Raw genomic sequence first — 23,870 nt, forward strand, 5'->3', positions numbered from 1 at the left:
GAACTTAAGCCCACGTTTCTGTGGCAGCTCCTGCTGATTCTGATCTGTTTTATGTACCTGCTACTTCAGATCTTCCTGTGTGCCAGCAAATTTTTCATGAGATTGATCTTGCTTCCTTTCTTTCTATTTCCGTTCTGCATTTGTCTTTGTGAGCTGAGCAGAGGTATCCCCTAAAGTTATCAATACCTCAGAGGTTGCATTTACCTTGAGCTAGCAGTGAAACCTTTCCCTACTGAATTTTCATTTTCCCCTCCATGACAGAAAGTTGAGATTTTAGCTCCACATAATTCAGTAGAAAGTGAAATGTTCGATTTTTCCTTCATGTTCGGTTCTGCAAGTTTCAGTTTCTAGAACATTGTGCTGCAGTTTCTATTGTGTTTCTGACATTAAGCTGATTCCAATGAATTGTGACTGGCATTAGGTCATGGCATGCTGGTAGATATGTAAATGCTGGTACAGCAGTGTCTGTAGTGTAGAACATCTGTAACCTACAAGCGGATAGAAATCGGTAAACTATTGTATTTTGGAAGTTTAATATTCATAGGTTTTGTCATTGCTTCCCATATCTGTTGGTTTTTTAGAATTTGCAGGAATAAAGTATCGGTACTTACCTTGGTTAATAACAATTAGCCACTACAGTGTGGAAGCAGACCATTCGGGTCTGTGCCACCCCTCAGAAGAGCATTCCTTTCCCTCCCCCTCCCAGACCCATCCTCCTACCCTATTCCTATAACTGTGCATTCCTATGGCTAATCCACCTAGTCTGCACATCCCTGGACACTATGGACTATTTAGCATGGCCAATCCATCTAGCCTGCACATCTGTGGACTGTGGGAGGAAACTGGAGCACCCAGAGGAAACCCACCCAGACATGGGGAGAATGTGCAAATTCCACACAGACAGTCGCCCAAGGCTGGAATTGAACCTGGTTCCCTGGCCCTGTGAGGCAGCAGTGCTGACCACTGAGCCATCAGGCCACTAAATTTTCTGAGTACAGCCAATATGAATTTTTGAAAACTCCTTGGACATTGATGTTTTCCATGGGATTGCCAATGTGAAATATGTGTTCACAACTCTTTGTTTTGCATCCATTGGTAAATCTTTGTGCTGAATGCCAGTGGGCGAAAGTGAGGACTGCAGATGCTGGAGATCAGAGTCAAGATTAGAGTGGTGCTGGAAAAGCACAGCAGGTCAGGCAGCATCCGAGGAGCAGGAAATTCAACGTTTCGGGCAAAAACCGTTCATCAGGAATGAAAGTGCTTTTGCCCCGAAACGTCAATTTTCCTGCTCCTCGTATGCTGCTTGACCTGCTGTGCTTTTTCAGCACCACTCTAACCCTGCTGAATACCAGTATTGAAGCCACTCCAACGAGTACAGATAACCATTGACCAGCTAATAGTAGCCAATATACTATCATAACCATGGTTCCTAAGAGCAGATACCACCAATGGCAGGCCAAGCAGATCATGCTGAGGAACAAGACTGTGACCAAATTCCCTAGCAGCTTCCAATTGGTAGATGACAAGGTTTAGTTAAGTGTTCAGCAGGGATACATCCTGCACAAATGCAGTGACTTTCCTGTTTGAAGGAACCATCAAATGGGTGAATAATTAAGCCTCTCACCTCCACTTAAATTATAATACTTATTATGTTAAAATGCTACATATAAAGAGTGCTTTAATGGTTTTCTTAAAGCAAGTATTCACTTACATCAAGGAGATGGATTTGCCTCCCTTGTCACTTCAGACTCTGTCTATCCTTGTTTGGAGCATGGGGGAGAAACAGCAGAGGAGTGGAGTGCAACAGGACCAAAGTATAGGAGTTAAAGTTTCAGACAGCAGAATGGAGAGTCTAAGGAAGAAATCTATTGGAATGCATTCAAAAAGAGAACGGAGGAAGTTAAGCTCAGCCCACGGTGCAATTATCACTATCGACTATTGGTATTGCTAGAGAAAGTTCTGTGAGTAATTAGACCCTTCTGATCATCACTCTCAGTCTGTATACCATCTGAAGTAAAGGGGATTTTTGTGCTGTACAAAGATGTAACTTCAGCAGACCTTTTTATAATTGCAGTAAAGCAGTAGAATTAGGGACAGAAAAGCCTCATAGATCAGATCTAACCATTTCCCCTGGGGAAAGGTTATGCATAAAAGAGGAAAGAGAGCAATAATGTCACAATCAAAGAACTTTCATTTCTTGCAATGAATGACATTTCAGAACAGCACTCATTTCACAATTATTCATTTCCCGACAGTTCACAGGTTATTTATTTATTGATTCCAGTTGATCTAAAAATAATACATTAGCCCTAAAAATGTACCTTAACTGCCTTGGATATATTGGTGGAATAGGTAAAGGGAGTATTACTCAGTATCTAACCTATGCCACATTTGTTCTGTGAGTTTTTGGTAGGACAGTGAACTTTGCAGTGTCTAACCTGTGCTGTACTCCTTTGCAGGATTTGTCATGCTGACTTGCATGTATAGCTTTTAAACAGGCCCCTCACAGAGACGGCAAAAGCAGCAACCTTTAGCTGCCTCATTTTGCAAATCTGCAGATATTTCTACTTCTGTGGTTTTAGAATAGCTCAGTACAAATGTGCTGAGTTTGTGCAGGAAATATGTCTGTGATCATGTAGACCTATGCCACAGTGACACAGGCCAGGCTGTCTGACCAGCATAGAGAACGGGATCACTAAGTGATTAAACCCCTTTCCTTTCCCTTAAAGTTACAAATGGGGCAGAGCTTACATGGTTCTTATCCCCATCACCCACTGACCTTCCTCGGGGTGTGACCTTCCTGGACGTGTGTGTGTGTGCGGCCAAACCAGCAGCTTATTTAGGCAAAAGTGAGGACTGCAGATGCTGGAGATTAGAGTCAAGACTTGAGTGGTGCTGGAAAAGCACAGCAGGTCAGGCAGCATACGAGGAGTAGGAAAATCAACGTTTCGGGCAGGATACCTTCATCAGGAATTTATTTCAGCTTATTTAGTCAGCATTATATCATGGGACTGAATAGGCATCACCATGCATTGTCTAGGCTCAGCAATAAGGTGAGATGTAGATTGAACTCAACACAGATATTCAGGAGAGGAGGGAGAAAAACGAAGATAAATAAATCCCAGCACTTCTATATTGTGTGCCTAAGATGTAGGCATATGCCTTAGCCCTCAGCACATTGTGGCAGATCCATCCTATACACTTTGAGTAAACCTTTGTTGGCTGAAAAATACTTTGAGACAACAGGTCACCATGAAAGGCACAATAAAAGCAAACTTATAAAAGTAAGCCTGTCGTTCTTTCTTTCCCAATTTTTGTTTTGTAGTTGTGAAGTTTTGTCAATGGTAAAGTTGTTAATCAGTGGTTAATATAAAATTGCACTGTGCTGCAATTCATAAATCTTTATTTCAAGACTAAAGAATTTAATTTGTTTGTAATTTTCTCATTGGATGAGTGTATTGCAGTGTTTAAGTGCCATGTAATAGCATAGAAATGAACAGGATTGTACAAAATAAAGAAAATCTATTTTTCTCAGCATTTACATAAGGAGGCTGAAGAGATGCATGCTAAAAATACATAAAATATAGCCTTTCTGCTGTGGCATGGATTCTAAACTAGACAGGCTGTACCTTTAAGGTAGTTGCAAGTCATTGACATGTGACATTTTGGTATAAAGGTACTTGTCTCACCTTTAGTGCAGCAGTTAGTTGAGAGTGTATAATGTGCAGTAACTTCAATAAGCATAAAATGCACACATGATGTGTGTACATTTGTGATATATTAGCCTTGTAAATACTTAGTGTTGGAAGTAAATTTCAAGATATCTTACTCAATAGAACCTCACTATCTGTGATATACATCACATGGGCTAATATATAGTAAACTACAAACAGCACTGTGACCCCAGTAAGCGGGCACTAAAAGCTAGTCATGACTGTTAGTTAGTAGCAGTAAGTGGAAATGAAAGACTGAAAATATGACAGTATTGTGGCAGTTGACAAAGTCTTTTTCCCAGAGTCATTTTTCAATCTAGCTGAGTTCAGAACTGAAGCTACAACTACAACCAAAACTAAATTGCCAAAACTAAAAGCTACAAGCCTATGTTGAAACACAGGGAGGACTCTATATCTCTCCCTTTTAAAGAAGAAACAAAAAATAACAGCCACAGAATGCTGCTGCTCCAATTTTTAAAAAATGGTCCTGAAAGTATAGGTTGAAAAGATTCCTAGAAGAAAATATGGTTTAAAAACAGTGCAAAAACAAAAACAAACTTCATGCAATGTCATTACTCCTTCTTGGAATGAACACCACCTACAGGCAAAAACCTGCAACTACAAGTAATTTTAAATGAACCGCAACATGCAATTTAAAAAAAAAGTCAAAACCAATAAAAACACGGAAGAACACTACACTGTTGTGCAGATCCTTACATTAGCATATTAAAGAGCAAAAAAATAGAAAGCAAATGATAATCATGGATTAGCATCCATTGACATTTGATCAGAACTTGAGTTATTTAAAGAAAATATCAATTTTACTTTATGGATCAGCAGATAACTACCGAAGAACAAGAGGCAGTCAAACTTCTTCCTTCAGATTCTGAAGGATGAGGAAGAATAAAATCCTCTAGGATTTCGGATGATGACCACAAATATCCTGACACAATCTTTCAGATTTTAGAAAATTAATTTTAAGTTTGAGTTGATTTCAGGATATACTGTACAGGCTTGAATTCATTGTCAGACTGACAATAGCCAGGTGAAACAATTGACTGATTTGTAGTGCTGCGGTGATGCAAAGATACAGGATGTGATTTCACTGAATCAAACTCTGCTAAAAAGGCTGATGGAACTGATTATTGCCTCTGCATCCACTGAATTTTTCTAAAAGGCCCTTCTTGAAAAAGCTGAAAAATATACCATCGATGCTGTATTATATGAAGGATTTAAGTTTGAAGCAATTGTAGCAGGCCAGCAGCATCTGTTAGTGCTTGACACTGCAACAATTGCAACCATTAACAGGTTCAATGCAACAGCCAAACATTGCATGAGGTGTGGCCTGTCTCACACACCAAGACAATGTTCAGCATTTCATGTCAAATGCATGCTACATTTCACAAGAGGAATTTGGGCTAAAACAAGTAGGAAGTCCAAACACTCAGAGAAACCAAAGTAAACATAATACTCCACAGCAGCACGTGAAGAAGTGTCAACCAAGGAACAATGCCAAAGAACCTTTCATGTTCCATCATTGGCAAGCAAACATGTTAAAAAAAGTCCAGGAGGTAATCGCAATGTTCCAGCTTGCAGCCCCAAGTCACACAGTACGTGTGGTAAACTTGACAAACCACATAGACACTTTTAGAAAATCTGAAGCCTTTATTTCCATCTAAATGATATATATCCAAAAGGAATTCACTATATGTATATTGTGCCAAAATCAACACTGATCCAACTGCACATATCATCCCTCTGTTCATTTTCCATGAGGTATACTTAGGAAATTGTACAATGTGGTGCAGTCCCCAGATAAGCTAACTGTTCACAATTGGTTTGACATTCCATGCATTGGCAGCATCGATCTTAAATGCCAGTTTGAATCCTTGGGATGGCCATCCCAAACCTTTTACATTGTTGAAATATTTAGACTTCAGATCACTGGTTTTTCAGCTTATATGAGTCCACTATTACTATGCTCCACAACATAGCAATTCTCTCATTGCTACACCAATGATTCCAAACTGACTTGTATATCTCAGTCAGAGCTGAGCAGATTCAGCAAACTGCATCAGACAGTGACCAGCTGCAACAGTTCAAGAAGATCATCATCAATGATGACCAGAGTGCATCTAGGAAGTCCTCAAACTAATAGTTTCCTTCTGGTGAACTAGAACTCTGCAAGAACGTAATTTTAAATACATGTAATTCTGCAAACTCTATGTCAAGACACGTCAGCCCATATACACATAGGTTACATGGGTGCAGAGAAAACTAAGCCATTGGTGCTTGAATCTACATATTAATGCAGCATTGATAAGGACATTAATCATTGGTCACATGACGTAAAGTGCATATGGCACCATTTTCCAAGCTCACATGACACTGCTTCCATTGAGACAGATTTAGAGTGCCGACATTACTTTTATAAATCCTTCGGACATGAATATCATTGGTAAAGACAACATTTATTTCCCATGCAATTTGATCTCACATCCTTCCAAGATGAGCTGCAGAGGAGTTGTAGTGTCTGGATGATCAAGGGTTCTTGCTCTCCGCACCTACCCCTAAGCATTCTGCTTTCCATGCCATGTCAGTTGATCTATGATTTTTCCACTCCCCCATGGGGAGGGTGTGTGGAGTTTACATATTTTCCCCATGTCTGCGTGGGTTTCCTTTGGGTGTTCCAGTTTCCTCCCACAATCTAAACATGTGCAGGTTAGGTGAACTGGCTATGCTAAATTGCCCATAGGTTAAGTGAATTATTCAGGGGTAAATGTAGAATAATGGAGAATGGGTTTGGGTGGGTTACTCTTCAGAAGATTGGTGTGGACTTGTTGGGCCAAACAGCCAGTTTCCACACTGTAGGGATTCTAATTCTAATTCCATCAATACTCCCTCTCAGCCTATGATTCCCCTCCTGACCAGAAATTCTCCTGAACTGCAAGACTCCCCTCAACTCCAGTGAGCAGTCAGCCTACCTACTGTACTCCCTGATCCACAATATCCTGAGCCACTGAATACTGAACGGTGATGTTCCTGACTCATGATACCTGATCCCTAATACCCCATCGATGAAAGCCCAACCATGATCCCCTCAACCTGTGTTACCCTGACTTGTAATGTTCCGTTCACTATATCTCTGATCCATGATAGCCACAGCTCAGTGACAGCCCCAGCTAGTAATATCTTCTGACTCACTATACTGCTAATCTGCAATATTCCCAAACCATTCTATCCCTGACCCTTGATATCTACCAACCTGTGATAAATGCCAATTTGCAATCTCCCTCATAGATACATTGAGTGAGTGGGCAAAGGTCTGGCAGATGGAATACAATGTTAGGTGAACTGGCTATGCTAAGTCATACATTTTGATAGGAGTAACAGCAACCTTTGATACCCCTCATCCATGATCTTACTGATGTACGACAACCATCCCCCAACCCTGAGCCTGTGATCTCCTGCCAATCTACTATCTCCCCTTCCCTCTCTCCCCAACGCATCAAGGTTTTTATGAATTTTTGCATTCTCAACCTTCATTTGCAACTTGGTATGGAATTTCCCGCAGAGAGGGAGTAGGACTAATTGAGGTAGGCTGTTCCCATGTTAGTATATACAGCAAGTCTATAGAACAAGTAGTCTCCGGCATTTGTTCACAAATAAGGAACTTATTTAGCATTTAGTAGGCTATTTTCTTCTTTTACAACACCTTGGTTATGCTTCACGTGGAATACTGTATCCAGCTTGAGTCACCTTGCACACTGGGTGATTTTGAACCTTTACTCGCTGGACTCTGGGACAGTCCCAGCAGATTGGAAAATAACAAATGTGACACCACTGTTTAAAAAAGGGAAGTAGACAAAAGATGGAGAATTATAGACCAGTGAGCTTAACCTCTGTAGTGGGGAAGATGATTGAGTCTATTATCAAGGAAGAAATAGCAGAGCATCTCAACAGAAATTGTCCCATTGTATAGACACAGCATGAGTTCATTAAGGGCACGTCATATTTCACAAATCCTTTGGAATCCTATGAAGACATTTCAAGTAAGGTGGACAATAGGGACCCAGTGGATGTGGTGTACCTAGATTTCCAAAGACCTTTGACAAGGTGCCACACATGAGGCTGCTGCATAAGATAAGGATACGTTGTGTTAAGGACAGAGTATGAGTGTGGATAGAGGATTGGTTGACTGACAGGAAGCAAAAACTGGGGATAAACGAGTGCTATTCTGGCTGGCAATCAGTGACCAGTGGTGTGCCTCAGGGATCGGTGTTTGGATCACAGATGCTGCCAGAATTGCTGAGCTTTCCAACAACTTCACTTTTTGTTTCTTATTTACAGCATCCGTAGTTCTTTTGATTTTTATCTCATCGGTACTGTCCAATATTAATCAGTGCCAGGATAATTTCCTGGACCAATTTCTAATTACTTACAGAAGTTTGAGAGCAATTTGGAGATATTTTTCCCTCCATTGGCTCTTATTTGAGTTTTGCTTCAGGTGAGTTGAGGGGAGTGTATAGACAAGTATCATAAAATGTGTAGGATAGGCTGGAAGGACTAGCAAGTCTTTTTCTGTCCATTATAGTTCTATGTTCGGAGGGCATGAGTCTGTTGCCAATTCCTCCAGGATCCTCTAGTCAGAAACAGGATTGGCTCAGAGACCGAGGTCCCTCTAAATTGCTCCTTCCTGGTGGCGCTGGAAAAGAAGCAGGTGGGATGCAGTTGGAAATCCTGGACTCCAAATACTAATGCCAGATGGTTTTTCACGGACTTTCCCAGATCACCAGATGACTAAGATAATTCTTCAAGATAGAAGTCTTGGTCTCTGCTTCTATCTCCTGTGCTTTGTACCCAAAGAGTAAATGTTGCTTGATGTAATAGTCCAGTGTGAGTATTTTATGTGGTGCTCATATTGTCCATGATATTCAACTATATGGGTGATAATGGAATAGTGTACATTGGATGGCCTTCAGATTAGCTTCACAGATTGGAGCAACATTGAGGGTCAAAGGGCCTGTAGTGCACTGTAATTTTCTATGTTCTATGTTCTAACTGGAGATACTTACACAGTGAGAGGGTCACAAAATTCTTTATACCCGATTACAGGGTGAGTCAGACTGATGGAGAATAAAAAGCGAACAAAGGGGAAAGAGTGAAGCAGATGCAAGCAGAGTAATAGAGAATGAGAGGGGGGTAGATAAGCCAGACAGTGATAAAGAAAGAAGGAGAGGTACATGAGCGAGAATGCAGAGTCAAGAGTGTGGTGCTGAAAAAGCACAGCAAGTCAGGCATCATCCGAGGAGCAGGAGAATCTACATTTTGGGCAAAAGCCCTTTATTAGGAAGATCAAGCTTTTGTTCAAAACATCGAATCTCCTGCTCCTTGGATGCAGCCTGACTGGCTGTGCTTTTCCAGCCCCACACTCTCAACTCCGATCACCAGCATTTGCAGTCATCATTTTCGTCATGAGTGAGAATGTATACTGCACTCTATCAGGGGCAGCGAGTGAGGATGGGATCGACCTCATCTCTGATACTCCCATATCTGAATAACCCACCATCAGAGATGAAGGCTGGCCATAATCTGGGGTGATGAAGGGTTGCTGCTGTGCACAGTGTTTCCAGAACAGCACTAACAGGTAATGCTGCACCAATGCATCTGCCATCCTTTCCCTTCTGGTTCAGGCCACTGTAAAGGTGGCTCTGCTGAAGTGACCTCGGTGAGTTGCTGCAGTGCATTTCAGAGATCGCAAACACTGTCGTCGCAGTGAAGAGTGAGAATTGAGTTCATCTGTTGGGTGGGAGTTCATGTCAGTCAAGCCTGAGCTCTGAGGGATCTGTCATGTCCTGTGGATCCTCTCAATGTATTAAGTGCCTGGTATCACACGACAAGCTGTCTGTCAGCCTCTTCTTGAAGCAGGTCAATGAGAGATTGCCTCTGCTTCGGTCAATTTCTGTTGTTTGTTGTGCTGTGTCTGAAATATCAGAAGATTTCCACAAAATAGAAATTAACATTTTAAATTCTGAGTGGCCTTCAAATTTAAACGAGGGTTTCACACTGCAAGAAGAACATAAAGCAAGAAAATCTCTTTCATCACAGCGTCAGGCACTGAAGTAAGCAAATAAATCATGCTGAATTGATTCAAGCAGTTTCGGAAATGCAGAAATATCAAAAGTATTATGTCCGACAAATCCCTGGGCGAGTACTAGGTAATGGAACTGGAGATGTAATGCAGCTATTACTGGTTAAAGACTGGGTGAAATACTCAACTTCCCTTTCATCTGCCCTATCAACAAAACCATGGTCATCATTTTCTCAACCTCTGCCATTAATAAACAGTTCACGTACACTCAGTGGTTGCACACTGGCATGGTCACGCTTCATATCACAATGAAATATACTTGCAAGCAGAAATGCAGCAAGGGAACACACAGTCCATCCTACAACACTTCCGCTTTCCTTCAGTCTGCTAAATAGAGATATTCATTTGTAAATGGATCCAAAGGCTATATCTCTACTGTCCCTTTCAGACTGTGCCTGTGTTGGTAAAAAGTACTCCTGCTATTTTCAGCCTTGCACGTGGAGTTTAATCTCTTAATGAAAGAATCTTGTGTCCTTGTTAGAGATTATGTCCTCAGTTTTATCTTCTGCGAGAAGAGCACAAAAAAGCTTATTTGGCCAGTTGAGCCTGTAGCAGCTTCCTCTACACTGTCCCATCAAACATTCCCAGGGCAAATACAACATGGATTAGAGAAAGAATAATGTTTGCTCCATCTTTTTCTGTTTCTCTCTCTGCAGATCCTGCTAGACCTGCTGAGTTTCTCCAGCACTTTCTCGTCATTTCAGATTTCCTCAGATGGAGTATTTTGCTTTAATTTGAATGTTTACTTCATGCTGCCCCATTCAACATTTCCAAGGCAGGGACAGCATGTGTTAGATACAGAGTAAAGCTCCTTCTACACTGGCTCATAAAACACTCCCAGCACAGCCATTGCATGGTTTAAGGTGGAATTATCCAATCTTTTCATGTGGGAAGCCACATTTGAACTTCCCTCTCTCTGGGATAGAGGTTGGGGTTTGGTGAGCAAATTTCAGAAAGATAGGGTTTGGCAAAACGGTAAATATTATATTTTAAAAATTCCAAAGCATAAACTGATAATTTGAACAAAATTAATAATCAACAAATTCCACCATTTAAAATGTTTCATGTAGAAGAGCAAATGCATAAACCCTTTTTTTTAAAACTTAAAATACAGTGCTAAAGGGGAACAGGTTAGTTCCTGAATCCTGACCTGCACAATGATTAGGGTTAAACCAAGTTGGATTTAACTACTTCTGACCTCGTATTCACCTCTGGTGGAGCAAATTCTGAGCTGCCTTTGGTGAAATTCATATGGAAGTGAGAATCAATGAGTTTCTGTTCAACCTGAATGTTCCTCTTCTTGCAGCTGTCTTGTGGAAAGGGTTTAGCTGTTAGACAAGAGGAAGTATTAGTGTATGTCTGGCTTACTCAATCTCAGGGCTCACACTGTGTCATGGTCTCTCCCACAAAAACAAGGACAAACTCCTAAACCCTCTCTTCAAATGTCACAAGTGCACATACGTGCACACCCTCATACCCCCTCACTTCCTCCCTCCTGCCCACACACAGAATGTACACTCTCTAATCCCATCTTTTAGGTGCTCCCACACACGAGTACATTTTCTCTCACTCCCTCACTTCCACACATCCACGCATACACTCAGTCAGCTCCTCACACACTCGCACCAGCTGCTCGTGCAGTTTCGGCCCCTTACAAGCCCTCAATCCTCCTTTATGCATTTTCACTCCTCCCACACAGTCTCACCTCCCCTCATGGATTCACACTCATCCCCTTCCCTCACACACACTCCCTCCATCACACACACATACTGTCACTCATATAAATGCCCTCCAATTCACCCTGTCACTCCCAACTCCCCCCCCCTTTCACTCCCTCGCTCTCACACATGTGCATGTGGGCTCAGGGAACCTACTCTGTCACTTTGACTGCAGTCTTTTAGGGGGCTATGGCTTATGTATAAAGTATAGAGTCTCATCTTTCCTGAACCTGTTGGCCACATCTTCTCCTACCCACTCAGAGCCTCCCCTTACTCAGCCAACAAGAATCCTGAATCTAGCACTCTCCTGCCTCCTAGCAGACTCGTTGTCACTCCTGGCAACCAGGCCTCAGGCTGAATCAACTTTCACACAGCTTACTGCTCTGCCCATCAGGGGCAATTTCCCTTCCACGTTTGCTGCTGTTAGATCTATCAGCAGCCACTGCAGGAGAGAAATGGCCTCTGATTAGTGGAGAATATCCTTGCAAGATCTTTACTTCAAACACTGGTATTCCAAAGGTGAAAGTGAAGACTGCAGATGCTGGAGAGCAGAGTCAAGATTAGAGTGGTGCTGGAAAAGCATAGCAGGTCAGGCAGCATCCGAGGAGCAGGAAAATCGATGTTTTGGGCAAAGCCCTTCATATCATTCCTGATGAAGCGCTTTTGCCTGAAACGTCGATTTTCCTGCTCCTTGGATGCTGCCTGACCTGCTGTGCTTTTCCAGCACCACTCTAGTCTTGACACCGACATGCCAAAGTCTGGTCTGCAGGAATGCCTGTCTGATTAGCCTGTTTTATTTGTTGCATTTATGGCCCATGAGATAACTATATTGATGTGGGTCTGGGGTTTTATGTAAACCAGCTCAGGTAAGGACAGTAGATTTCTTCCCAGATGGGTTTTTATGACAATTGACAATGATTGCATGATTGCCATTGCTCTAGCATTTTATAAATTCCACATGTTTTTGAACTTAAATTTTGCCATCTGCTATGGTGAGGTTCAAACCCATGTCCTGAAAACATTAGCCTAGGGTTCTGGATTACTAGTCCTATGATAGTACCACCATCTCCATTTGTGAATTAGTGGGATTTTAATTTCTGGGATGGAGAATCTTAAGTCACACAATGACTTCTCATTGGAAATATCTCACAACAACCAGAAGGTGGCAACAATAACACATACAACCAGGAACGCAGCAATCTGTCTCCAACCATTTAAGCATAAAGTCACTATTCAAATTTTAGTGCAATATAGGGTCTCCCCCCAAGAAAATGTAGAATAAATAGTTTATTTTTAGTACGGTCTAAATCTAAAACCAAGTCTATATTATTATTCATTTTGTTCTCTACTCACCAAGTCTCAATGTAATATCTGTGACGACGCATTGTCTAACAGTTCCTTGAATGCTGGGTTATAGTTTGAAGCTGTTAGTTACATACAGTCCATCAAATGGATATCAATGAGGTTGACGTGATACTTGGACTTAATTATCTTCCACAGAGATATGTGAAGTCAAAGTAAACTTTTACTTTAAAATAAAATCATAGAGTCATACAGCACAGAAACAGACCCTCCGATCCAACTCATTCATGGTGACCAGGTTTCCCAAACTAAACTAGTCCCTTATTTGCCTGTGTGTGGCCGATATCTCTATAAACCTTTCCCATTTATGTACATGTCTAAATGTCTTTTAAATTCATAACTGTACCTGCATCCTCTCTTTCTCTGGTAGTTCATTCCACATATTTTGTGTGTAAAGTATCCCTCGGGTCCCTTTTAAATCTTTCTCATCTTAGCTTAAAATTAGGCCTTCTAGTTTTGAATTCCCCCACCTAGAGAAAAAAACCTTTGTTATTCACCCTATCTATACCCCTCATGATTTTAGAAACCTCTACAAGGTGACCCCTCAACCTCTTGCGCATCAGTAGAAAAATGTCCTAGCTTATCCAGGTTCTCTTTACCTCAGACCTCCTGGTAAATTTTTTCTGCACCATCTTGAATTTAATAATATCCTTCCTTTATCAGGGTGACCAGGACTGTGTGCAGTACTCCAAAAGTGGCCTCACTAACATCCTGTAAAACCTCAACATGATGTCTGGACTCCTATACTCAATGCTCTGATAAATGAATGCAAGCTTGGCAAATTGTCTACATGTAACGCAACTTTCAATGAGCTATGTACCTGAACCTCTAGGTCTGTCTGTTTGACAACACTCCCAACCATTGATTGTTTAAGTCCTGCCATTGATCGTCTTACCAAAATGCAACACCTTGCATTTATCTAACTTAAATTCAATCTGCCACTCGTCGGCGCATTGGCCCAATTGATCAAGATCCTGTTGTACTCTTCGATAACCTTCTTCACTGTCCATGATACCACCAATTTTTGTGTCATCCTCAAACTCACTAACCATGCTTCTTATATTCTCAATAAATCATTGATATAAATGATAATAACAGTGGATCCAACACCAATCCCTGCAAAATACTGCTGGTCACATGCCTCCAGACAGAAAAACAACCCTCCACCATCAGCTTCTGTCTCTTACATTTAAGATAATTTTGTACCCAATTGGCAAACTCCCCCTGAGTCCCATGTGATCTAACTTTACTAACTAGTCTACCATACAGAACCTGATCAAAGATTTTGCCAAAGTCCAGGTGGACACCGTCTACTGCTCTGACTTCAACTTACCACTGATATAAGACTCACTAGTCTGTAGTCCCAGGTTTCTCCTTACAGCTTTTCTTAAATAAAGGCACAACATTAGCCACCCTCACCTCAATGTCTCTGCCGGGGCTTCACAATTTCTTCCAAGCACAGGATTATAAGAGTGGGTATTTTTCCTTATTTAAGAGTCCCCAAAAATCACAATTCCTTGATCTGACTTACAGCTCAAATTCATTTTGCATAATAATTATCTCTACATCAAGTCCACTGCTTTGTAACTGAATATTAGATGGAATTTTATAGCCAACCAATCAATGTCTACTTGAAGGAATGAATTTGAGGCAAACATGATGGCGGCATGGTGGTTAGCACTGCTGCCTTACGGTGTCAGGAACCTGGGTTCAATTCCAATCTCAGGTGACTATCTATGTGGAGTTTGGACATTCTCCCATAATCTGTGTGGTTTCCTCCAGGTGCTCTGAATTCCTCCCACAGTCCAAAAATGTGCAGGCTTGGTCATGCTAAATTGCCCAGAGTATCCAGGGATATACAGGTTTGTTGGAAATGTGGGTTGTAGGGGTCTGGGTGGGATGTTCTTTAGAGGGTCAGTGTGGGCTGAATGCCTGCTTCTACACTGTATCTAATTCTTGAAATCACTTATTGAATCTCTCTGCTAACATCCTCAGGTGTGCATGGGGATTCATGGATGAAACTATTTTTGTTTGTCTTTGACTTTTTTCTGGTATTTTCTTCAGATTTTGGAAGTGTTGTAATGTTTTGTAAATTGAGAAGACCACAGACCCAGTTTCAATTTAAGTGTATTCACAGCATTGATCAACTTTTGGAATATTTTGTGCAACAAATAGGCTGGGGCTGTTTACCCTGGAGCATCGGAGGCTGAGGGGTGACTTTATTGAGGTTTATAAAATCATGAGGGGCATGGATAGGATAAATAGACAATGTATTTTCCCTGGGGTGGAGGAGTCCAGACCTAGAGGGCATAGGTTTAGGGTGAGATGGGAAAGATATAAAAGAGACCTAAGGGGCAACGTTTTCTCACAGAGGGTAGTGCATGTATGGAATGAGCTACCAGAGGAAGTCGTGAAAGCTGGTATAATTACAACATTTAAAAGGCATTTAGATGGGTATATGAATAGGAAGGGTTTAGAGGGATATGGGCCAAGTGCTGGCAAATGGGACTAGCTTAGGTTAGGATGTCTGGTCGGCATGGACGAGGTGGACCTCTGTTTCTAAGCTGAACATCTCTATGACTCTGTGACTAAATATGCTAAGTTACTGTCCTTTCATTGCAGCTTACAGTTCAACCCATTCAGTTTTGACATGATGTCTATAGTGAACACAAAGCTGAGCAACAGCACTTTAGCTGACAGCTCACAACACACATGAATCCTTGAGTCAGGAAGGTGATCATTTCAGGCTAAAAATCATTGCAGGACCTTTGCTCAACTTAATCACCTCACATCAACGTGGAGGATTAGTTAACCATAGACAGCACTGAGTTTATTGAGTGAGCACTTAAACAAGTAATGCTGAAAGACTCTTGTGCAAATTGAGTTCACAATCTTGAGAGCAACTTTCATTATATAAAGTCCATAACTTTATTTGCTAACCATGGTGATAGATTATACGATGATAATTGGCAAAAAAGGGGTATCAAGATCATTTCTACAAAAGACAACAATGCCTGCATTTGTGCTCAGCATAATGGGTGTACCACCAGTTATGATGGAAACCAGTTTCTTGGTGTATCACTAATTATGATGGAAACCAGCTTCTTGATCTACCACCAGTTATGATGGAAACCAGCTTCTTGATTGGTACATTCTTCTCAAGCATGTACCTTTTGAATACATTGTGGGTATCCTCATTTCAAGGAGAAAGTGAGGTCTGAGATGTTGGAGATCAGAGCTGAAAATGTGTTGCTGGAAAAGCGCAGCAGGTCAGGCAGCATCCAAGGAACAGGAGAATCGACGTTTCGGGCACAAGCCGATTCCTGAAGAAGGGCTTGTGCCCGAAACGTCGATTCTCCTGTTCCTTGGATGCTGCCTTACCTGCTGCGCTTTTCCAGCAACACATTTTCAGCTATCCTCATTTCTATGCTTGCTTTAAGGGACAAAAGGGTGAGAAGATTCTCTTTAGTTGTTATGTTTTAAAACCATGCACCCAAAAGCAACCAGATGGGCTTTACCAGTCATGTTCATGGACTTGTCAAACTGCAATGAGAAAGATTCACAGTCCTTCAGGTCGTGCTGTAGTTGCCAAAACTTGTCTTTGGACAAAGATTCCATTTGTCCTGCTGCTGGGGAATCAGCAAATAGCATCCTCTGGATTTCCTTTATTATTTCTTCTTTGTTCTTCATGCTGTTGAATAAAGAGTCAGTTTTTGCTTCTTTAATTACTTCACCATCTGTGAATGATTCCTTGCGTTTTGCCAAAGGATGGCAAATGTGAAATGATGTATCAGTGCAGGCCTTACCTGTTGTTGCTAGTTAAGGAAAAAAATGAGTTTTCAAAACTGCCTTCAGCTCACCACCTTTCTTTATCTGAAGGATGCTGTTCAATGGAAAGCCATCCTTCCATTTATTGTGCATTATTATGTGGTGTTGTTCCAAATGTTTTGCTTTTACTTATTATTGCACTTCAGTCACAAATAAGACAAACACTCTTACCTTTTACAGTTGTGAACAGAAAATCATTTCCCATTCTGCCTGGAAATTGTACATTTTTGCTTTTTTTAAAAATGGCGCAGGTTCATCACTCCATCATTATTCTTCACCTTGTAGTTTATAACATTACTCTGTTGCTGGTCACACTGCAGCTCAGCCTCTGGAACATCCAAATATTGCTAGCTGCTTTCAAACGTGGAGGTACAGGAGGTCATGTCTGCGGTTGTGACATGTTTCTGGATCCTCCGATCGGCTCACATTGGTCAGTATTGGATGTGGGGCACAGCAACATACCTTCCAGCTTTTCTTCATCCTCTTAGATGTATTAGATAAGTAGCTGAAGAAAGAAAACTGTAGGCCTACAGAAAAGGGGCTGAGGAGAAGGACTAACTGAGGTGCAGAGCAAAAGCTGAGTGGGCTTGTATGGATATGATGGGCTGTATGGTCTTGTATGTGTCTAGTACAGGTTACATACTGGCTCCACAAAACAGTTCCTTGAACATTTCTTCTTCATTTATTGGAATTGCAACCACAAAACTTACTTTGCTCTGCAATGATAGTCCATCTGGACCAAACTGAAATACTCTGCCACAAGCTGGTAAAAACGCTACTTCCAGAAGTGGATACCATTCAGTGGCATGGTGATTGATGTGTGCATGACAAAGGAACAGAGTGGGCAGTGAGATCAACTATCAGAGACTCTGCAATTGAACAGTTGGTTGCGATCCATGCGTTGGAGACCATGGCTTTATAGTATTACATTTCATAATATGGGCAGCACGGTGGCACAGTGGTTAGCACTGCTGCCTCACAGCGCCAGAGACCCGGGTTCAATTCCCGACTCAGGCGACTGTCTGTGTGGAGTTTGCACGTTCTCCCCGTGTCTACGTGGGTTTCCTCCGGGTGCTCCGATTTCCTCCCATCATCCAAAGATGTGCAGGTCAGGTGAATTGGCCATGCTAAATTGCCCGTAGTGTTAGGTAAAGGGGTAAATGTCGGGGAATGGGTGGGTTGCGCTTCGGCGGGTCGGTGTGGACTTGTTGGGCCGAAGGGCCTGTTTCCACACTGTAAGTAATCTAATCTAATAGTCATCAGTGCTTCTTTGAATAGAGGCTGAAGCAGTTCCTATCCACCAACATGTTCCCCTACCTGGCTTCGATTGTTCTCACTTTGAACAATTTCTCCTTTAACTGTCACTTTAACATGCAACTTTATCCAAGTAAAGGATGTAGTTATGGGTACTCACACGGGTTCTAATTAGGCCTGCCTCTTTCTGGCATATGTAGAATATTCCTTGTTCTAACCTCTGATACATTGATAACTGAATCAGTGCTGCTTCCTGCTTTCTTCCAGAAATGGAAACGTTAGTCAACTTTGTTTCCAATTTACATCCTTCTCTCACCTCCAGCTTCTATCTCAGATTCTTCTCTTGCTTGAACTCTCTGTTTTCATTTCTGGGGATAGGCTGTCCACCAATATCCACTAGAAACCTACCAACTCCCACAGTAACTTTGATTACACATCCTCATAAGGACGTCTTCCATTCTCCCAGTTTCTCCATCTCCATCTTATCTGTTCTGATCATGCTACCTTCCATAGGGTGCATCTGACATGTCTTCTTTTGTTCTCAACCGAGGACTCACCCACCCTTCTCTGCTTCTTTCCCCTTAGAGCCTGTGTCCTATTCCTTTCCTGCACATCTTACTCACACTTCCTCCTCCCTCTCAGAGGAATGAAATGGTTCATTTTCTCTTCACTTTCCACCACACCGCTTTCAAAGATCATCCTCCTCTATTTCTGCCACCTCCAGCAAGATGTCACCACCAAACATATATTCCCATCCCCTCCACTGTCAGCATTCCACAGTGACTGTACCCTCCATGACACACTGGTCCACTCCTCCATCACTCCCAACATCGCTTCATGACATCATTTTGATTATACCACAAAGCCCCCATGCTCTACCTGCCCCCCCCCCACTCCCCACACTCCCCACACTCTCCTGTGTCTTGTTTGCATAGTTTTGCTCTCAGAACAATTTACCTGATTTATGTTAGTAAGGCCTACCATTCACATCTACCCTTCATCTATGTCTTCTCCCTACTAACATTAATATTCCCTTTACCTTTTTCTCAGATATAACTTTACCATCTGTTCCACCTGCTCTTCCCTGTTTCTTATTGCTGTGGTATAAAACCTACCATCTTTCCCATATCTTTCAGTTTTAAAGAAGTGTCATATTGGACATCAAACATTAACTTTGTTTTTCTCTCCACAGATGCTGCCAGACCTGCTGACTTTCCCCAGCATTTCCTGTTTTTCCTCTAATACTTTACTGTGCACTTTTTCTGCTCAATGGAGAAAGGGGGAGAGGAACAGAGGCAGAAGGAGAAAAGGAATGGGATGAGAGCAAACGAGAGACAGCAGAAGAGATAGGGGTAGAGGGTGAAAACAAGAAAGAAGGCAGCAAGGGAATGAAATGGACAGCAAGAAAAAAATTAAGAGAGCAAGGAGAGGGGAAAGAGAAGGAGAAAAAGCAACAGAAAAAGAGATTAGGAAAAGAAAAGCAAAAGTGAAAAGGGCAAAAAGGAAATGGCCATCGCAAAGACAAGGGAGAATGGCAGCAGGAGGGGAACAAAGGGTGAAGGAATATGAAGGAGAGATCAGTGAAAGACTGAAAAGAACTGTGACTGTTAGGAAAAAGAGAAAGTGTGAGGAGACGTGAAAGTGTTAAAAAATGTGAAAAGGACAAAGAATGTTAAACTTAGATCATCCCAGAGTACTGTAGACTTTTATTCCCACTATCCTGGTCCACCGTATTTACTCTGGATAGCAATAACCAAGGTAGTTTTAACAATGGAATCTAACCAGTTTTCCTTATTAAAGAAAAGCACACTACAAGAAATACTGCGAGCAATCTTAGAGGAGAAAGTGAGGACTGCAGATGCTGGAGATCAGAGCTGAAAATGTGTTGCTGGAAAAGCGCAGCAGGTCAGGCAGCATCCAGGGAACAGGAGAAGGGCTTATGCCCGAAACGTCGATTCTCCTGTTCCCTGGATGCTGCCTGACCTGCTGCGCTTTTCCAGCAACACATTTTCAGCTGCGAGCAATCTTACCCATATAAAGCTTACAAGTCTATTTACATGGACTTGTCCAAGATCAGACCAAAAGAGGTGATCAGCCTGCTCCATTCAACCTACAGCCATTAAGCAGATGACCTCGTCCTGACCTCCTCCTGACCTAGCTAACTCTGCTCTGAAGCAATCTTCCTTTACACTCTTTCTCCATACAAACTGCATTCAAATTTTTACACTATCCATTCTCCAGCAAATGATCAGTTTGATCACTGACAAACATCACAATTGTGTCATCCACCATGACTAGTATAATTAATTGTTCATTAAGACTTGCTTGTGAATCCAGCTTATCTCTTTGACTTAATAAACTTTGACCTCAGCTTTAGTTTGCTCACAATGTTGCCACCTTTATATTATTGAAATCAACCGTATGATGTTTACATAGATAATTTTATGATAATCACAAATTATTAGCTGATAAATAATCCATATGATCATATTTATTTCACGGTTCTAAGCAAAACTTCAACTTTTTCAGAGTTCCTGTGACAGTTCAGTTCATTACTGCTAAGTTATAACACCTAATATAAACACACATGCTCCTTCGGCAAAACACAGACACACATTAAAACCCATGACCTTTATGATCATTCGGCTATTACCAGGCTTCATATGTTTTCTTATTCATCTTTCAGTTTAATTTAACATCATCTTAGCTAACCCAGCAAATTTTAGGTTAATATCTACAGTACCTACATCATGACTCAAACTGATTTAATTCAGTATAAATGACAATAAAGCTGCAATCTGAATCATATTGACACTGGATATTATGCAGACTAACACATTTGAGACTTTCTTGATTCAGTCATATGGCCAAACCCTTAACATTAATATAACTTATTATAATGCTTACAGTTCCATCTTGACAAAAAAACCCTGCCTTCCTTTGTATGAAATTTCAGAAGGATTCTTTTGTCAAAACTCAAATGCTGAACAGCTAAGTCACACTCTGGGAAATAGCTTTGGTGACTCATCAAATGGAGTGAGTTACTAGAGGACACAGGGAGCAATTATTGGCCATCAGAATGTGGAAGGCAGAAGAAAGCAAATGGAAGATCTTTAAGATTTCCCTAATATGATGCCCCACCCACAAAACTTAGCATGAGCTTTGTGAATCCATGATCCAAGAATTGAAGCAAAGGGAAGTCTGAAAGACATGGGCTGAAACATTCAATATTTTGGTGCAATGTTAATTTTGTAGAGTTTCACAGAGAGTTTCTGTTCTGAGGCCTATCAAGATTTCTCACACTATCAGCCAAACTTGCCTCATTAATTCCTTATCTTGCCTTATGCTGACTCTCTTAACTGATGCCTGTGCCATTCTACCAGTGTAGCTTGAAGAACTCACCACTCAACAGATATCCCAGAATACACGAGAATCTCTGACATCAGTAGTATGTTTAATACCAGTTCAGAATTGGCATTGTGGAGTTCACTGACAATGTAAAGGCACAGCAGCTCATGACACAAGGTACTGTCTAACCACTAGACCATACAGCTTACATGCACTTTAGGACATCCCACTCTGCTACCTTTTCAAAGACACTGCTACTCTGTCCCCTGTGCCCAACATCTTATCATTGTCCAATGGACAGCATCTACTGAAACCTACTGGAACTGGGTGTCCATCAAGTTCTGTCTGCTTGATGCAGCTAAGCTCTGTCATACACAAGGAGACCTTTCTCCTTCTCAATGTCCTCGTCTTCTTTCTCAGAAGATGATTTTTTCTGTTCACCCAGTTCTTCAGCAACTAGCACATTGCCTCACCGCCTGACCCAACTGTGCACTTGTGCAGAGTACAGCACGCTAGGGTGATGTGGCACATTCTGTGTGGAGTATGTTGCAGGCCCCCACCCATCCAGACCAGTCCTAGCACACCTTCAGCACCCTATTGTCTGCTCCACCAAATTCTATTGCCTGGGCTGCAGTAGCACTGACCTCTTTGTGAAAAAATGAAGATAACCAATATGATCTTATACTGATGGTATCAGTCACTGTCCTGATGCATTGTGGTTGGATGAATTGGAAATCCCATGCAGGTTACCCCTCATCCTCTGGTGCCTAGAGGTTCCAAACAGCTCACATCTTCACAGCCACGAGAAGGAGATGGTCCTTCCACTCCTGCAGGCCTCAGGTCCTGATTCACCAGCGGTCACAATTCTGTTAGTGTCCCAAGACATAGGTCAACGCTGTGCTTCACTCACTTCAAGAAAGACTCCGACCCTCCTGGGGTCCCAATGCATCCTCAGGAGCCAAGCAGTTGCAACCTCTCACTGAGCTGGATGCTCCTCAGCCTTGTCTTGCTGCTGTTCCTGGGCTTCCTGTCAAATCCTGCTCTTCCTGTATTTGTTTTCACCTTCTCAGCAAGGCAGGTACTGCACCCATCTATATCCCTGGCTCCTGCTGGTAAGGACCTCTGTTGGGAATACAAGGAAGAGAACAGTTTGAAGAAGGGTCAGTGCCAGCACATCCTGCAAATAATGACCGCGCACACTCCTCCCTACCACGAGACATCCTGCACATTAACAACAAAATCCATGTATGGAGTTCTTGTGGATCATTGGAATAGCCCCTAGCTGGTGGAGAACTTCAGACACTCTCACACTGTCTGAATTTCACGTGTTTAATGATTTACAGAATCACACAGTACAGAAGAGGCTCTTTGGCCATCAGGTCTTCAGCAATAAAAATACCCTAAATCTACATTAATGCCACTTTCCAGCACTAATCCCATAGCCTGAAGGTTATGATGCTTCAAGTGCACATCCAAGTACTTTTTAAAGGTTGTGAGGTTGTGCATTCCAGATTTCCACCACCCTCTGGATGGAAAGGTTTCCCTCAAGTCACCTCTAAACCTCCTGACTTTAACTTTAAAGTTTATAGCACACCCCCACATCCCACCTTTATTGACCCTTCAACTAAGGGGAACGGCTGCTTTCTATCCACTCTGTCCATGACACTCATAATCTTATACACCTCTATCAGGACCCCCTCAACCTTCGCTGTTCCAAAGAAAACAATCCAAGCTTATCCAAAGCCCTTCAAAGCTGAAACGTTCAAACCCAGGCTACACACTGGGAAATTTCCTCTGCATCCCCTAGTGCAATCACATCCTTCCTATAGTGCAGTGACCAGAACTACACACTATATCCAGCTGTGGCCCAACCAAAGTCCTGTATAGCTCCAACATAACCTCTTCACAGCTATAATCTATGCCTTGACTGATAAAGGCAAGTATCCCATATGTCTTCTTAACTACCCTATTAACCTGCCAGCTGCCTTCAGGGATCTGTGGAAAAGCTCAGAGAATTCAGCATTTATTTTTAAAGTAGAGATTTGGTGTCATTTTTACTTAATTTACTTTCAACAAAATTGAGCTTGACCCAACACTGAGATACACTTACTAAGTATGGACCTTCAGATCTGAGCAATGCTAACAGCAGAGGGCTGTTAGCACTGACTGAGGGGTCAGTGGGGGAGCACTTTGGGGCCAGTGACTGTATTGCTATTAGTTTTAAAATACTGACAGAAAAGAATAGACTGGATCCAAAAGTTAAACTTCTAAATTGAGGAAGGCCAATTTTGACGGGATTAGGCAAGAACTTTCAAAAATTGATTGGGGCAGATGTTTGCAGGTAAAGGGACGGCTGGAGAATGGGAAGAATTTAAAAATGAAGTAACGGGAGTCCGGAGGCAGTATGTTCCTCTTAGGGTGAAAAGCAAGGCTGGTAGGTATAGCGAATGCTGGATGATGAGAGAAATTGAGGTTTTGGTCAAGAATAAGAAGGAA

At 41.9% G+C, this 23,870-nt stretch overlaps 1 long non-coding RNA gene across 1 annotated transcript in view; it reads right to left on the minus strand.

Annotated features, from left to right (window-relative positions):
• Positions 1 to 20,417: 20,417 nt before the first annotated feature.
• LOC122560394 overlaps positions 20,418 to 23,870 on the minus strand; it is an 89,680-nt gene continuing 86,227 nt past the window's right edge. The window contains exon 3 of the long non-coding RNA XR_006314734.1: positions 20,418 to 22,496. This is a non-coding gene — a long non-coding RNA (uncharacterized LOC122560394). The remainder of the gene's footprint in view (positions 22,497 to 23,870) is intronic.

This window comes from Chiloscyllium plagiosum, chromosome 21 (genome assembly GCF_004010195.1).
Source record: "Chiloscyllium plagiosum isolate BGI_BamShark_2017 chromosome 21, ASM401019v2, whole genome shotgun sequence".
Taxonomy (NCBI): Eukaryota; Metazoa; Chordata; class Chondrichthyes; order Orectolobiformes; family Hemiscylliidae; genus Chiloscyllium; species Chiloscyllium plagiosum.